Source organism: Anolis carolinensis, unplaced genomic scaffold (genome assembly GCF_035594765.1).
Source record: "Anolis carolinensis isolate JA03-04 unplaced genomic scaffold, rAnoCar3.1.pri scaffold_13, whole genome shotgun sequence".
Lineage (NCBI taxonomy): Eukaryota > Metazoa > Chordata > Lepidosauria > Squamata > Dactyloidae > Anolis > Anolis carolinensis.
Genome location: NW_026943824.1, coordinates 97,398 through 100,373, shown reverse-complemented (window position 1 = coordinate 100,373; position 2,976 = coordinate 97,398). Strand labels below are relative to the sequence as shown.

At 45.6% G+C, this 2,976-nt stretch overlaps 1 protein-coding gene across 3 annotated transcripts in view; it reads left to right on the top strand.

The window, feature by feature from the left end:
• Positions 1-2,976, top strand: part of baiap2l1 (BAR/IMD domain containing adaptor protein 2 like 1) — a 44,094-nt gene that overhangs the window by 2,106 nt on the left and 39,012 nt on the right. The window contains exon 2 of one of the 3 annotated variants that reach the window (XM_062964457.1): positions 970-1,061. The gene's annotated coding sequence lies outside the window, so the exon portion shown is untranslated. Of the gene's footprint in view, positions 1-889; positions 1,062-2,794; positions 2,814-2,976 lie in introns of those variants that run through there. The other 2 variants (XM_062964459.1, XM_062964458.1) reach the window with 2 other exon arrangements.

Here is a 2,976-nt window from a genome sequence, read left to right as displayed (position 1 = left end):
CATGTGACGCCTCTCCCTCCCTCTCATTAAGTCCCCTGAGAATGAAAGGGAGGGAGGGAGGGAGGGAGGGAGGGAGGGAGGGGGGAGGAAGCGGTGGGGATCCTGATTGGCTGCTGCTGCTGCTCCTCCTCCTCTTCAGGGAGAAAGAGAGAGAGAGAGAGAGAGAGAGAGAGAGAGAGAGAGAGAGAGAGAGAGGAATAAGCTGCCTCTAAACCAGGCAGGGGAAAACTTGGGCTCCACCTCCCACCATTCATAACAGCTAATAATAATAATAATAATAATAATAATAATAATAATAATAATAATAATAATAACCCTAACTGCAAAAGGCCACCCTACTGGGATCTGCACGCATCATCCGAAAATACATCACACAGTCCTAGACACTTGGGAAGTGTTCGACTTGTGATTTTGTGATATGAAATCCAGCATGTCTATCTTGTTTGCTGTGTCATAATGAAATAATAATAATAATAATAATAATAATAATAATAATAATAATAATGTATTATTTAATTAAAGTTAAAAGTTTTCCCCTTGGCATTAAGTGTACTCAGTCTGACTCTGAGGGTTGGTGCTCATCTCCATCCCTAAGCCAAAGAGCCGGCGTTATCCGTAGACACCTTCTAGGTCATGTGACCACTGGCATGACTTCATAGATACCATTGCCTTCCCGCTAGAGCGGTACCTATTGACCTACTCACATTTGCATCTCCGTAGATGCCCCCGAGATCATGTGACCATAGGCACGATTGCATGGAGTGCCGTTACCTTCCTGCCGGAGCAGTACGCATTAATCTACTCAAGTTTACATGTTTTCCAACTGCTCAGTTGGCACAAGCTGGAGCTGACAGTGGGAGCTCACTCCGCTTCCCATATTCGAACCACTGACCTTTTGGTCCGCGAGTTCAGCAGCTCAGTATTTATTCATTCATTCTACCCATACGCATGTGTGTGTATTTCTTATAGGCAGTTCCCATGTTGCTCACCATCATCGCACAAGGCATTCAGAGCATCAACTAGACTTTAATCACAACTGGAGGGAACCCACGGGCTCAACGGTGAGTCAACAAGATTCCACCCGAAGTGTGTCCAGCGCTGGCTTGTCAGGGGTGTAAATTGAGTGTGAATCCGCCAGACTGGTTTCTTCGCGCCGAACGTGGCAGGTTCACCCTCCTTCCTCCCCGATTCCTCCACTTCCCTCCTTGCACCTGCTTCTCACAATTGTCGGCATGTGTTGATGCATCATTTCACAGTTGACGCACCAACGAAGAGGAGTTTGTATTTCAGCGTTGATGCTGATTTTCGTGGAGAGGTGGCTGGTTTTCTCGATGTTCAATGAGAGGCCGAGCTTTTCCTATGCCTCTGCAAAGTGGCTTGTAGGCCTTCTTCTGAATGAGCACAGGCTACGTTATCATCAGCATACTGAATAAGTCATTGTAGGTCTTCTGAATGAGCACAGACTGCGTTATCATCAGCATACTAGATTTCCATAAGTCATTGTAGGTCTTCTGAATGAGCACAGACTGCGTTATCATCAGCATACTGGATTTCCATAAGTCATTGTAGGTCTTCTGAATGAGCACAGACTGCATTATCATCTCATCAGCATATTGGAGTTCCATAAAAGTTGTTGTTGGTCTTTTGAATGAGCATAGACTGCATTATCATCAGCATACTGGATTTCTATAACATGTTGTGGGTCTTCTTCTGAATGAACATATACTGTGTTATCATCAGCATACTGGAGTTCTATAACAGACATTGTAAGTCTTCTGAATGAGCATAGACTGCATTATCATCAGCATACTGTATTTCTATAACAGACATTGTAGGTCTTCTTCTGAATGAGTAGATTACATTATCATCAGCATATTGGAGTTCTAAAACAGATTGGTTTTCAGTCTGCGGAGGTTAAATAGCTTGCCATCTGTCTGATAGATGATTTTCACGCTGGCGGGAAGTGATGAAGATGGAGAATAAGGTTATAGAAAAACGATGGCATGCTTTTTCATTATTGCCTGGATCTTCCCTTGGAGATTAATCATCTGCTTGGGGTGGAGCAATGCAGTGGGTGTTTTGCTCCTGACGGGCCCATAAATCCAAATATTGTCCAACCTGGTGGCGCATCCACGAACCCTCCAATTAAATCCATATTGATGATAATTAGGCCATAAAGGGAAGCGGGGCTTTCTTTCAGGAGCCTCGTTGTTATTCACGCCAGCCGTTTTCACCACCGCGCTGGCAAGGAGAACGGGGGCTTTGCTTCCAACCAGAGTCGTGCCAGCCGGCGCAATATTTCATGGCGCGATGAATACATTCCGAAGGAAAGCTTCGTGAGTTGTGCCGAAAGAGAGAGAAAGGGAGGAAAGACCCTTCTTGATCCGAGGATGTCTGGCAGGCTTTCACATGTTTCAATTTTTAATCTGGCCTTGACACTTCCATCCGCCTTCAAAAGCGCTTTGTTCTCGGCATTTGCATTCCGGCGGTGTCACCGGCCGCCTTTGATGCCTGTTTGCAAAAGGCTTCCCTTTGGAACTTCATGCTGCTGGGAATCCAAGCCCGCCCGGCAACAAGGTGTTGCGCTCTTCTGTATAGAAAGCCCCACAGCCTCCTGTTTGCAAAACAGGCCCACTTTTCTTCATACTACAGGCATTGAAGAGGAAATAGCCTTAATGTTGTGTTGTCGGAGGCTTTCATGGCCTGAATCATTGGGTTGCGGTGAGTTTTCCGGGCTGTGTGGCTAATACATTCCAGCAGCATTCTCTCCTGACTTTTCACCTGCGGCCAATGGCATCTTCAGAGGATCTGATGTGAGTCAAGCAAGGGGAGTGTGTGTGTCTGTGTATGTGTGTATGTGTATATATATATACAGTGTATATATACAGTAGAGTCTCGCTTATCCAAGCTAAACGGGCCGGCAGAAGCTTGGATAAGCGAATATCTTGGATAAGGAGGAGGGATGAAGGAAAAGCC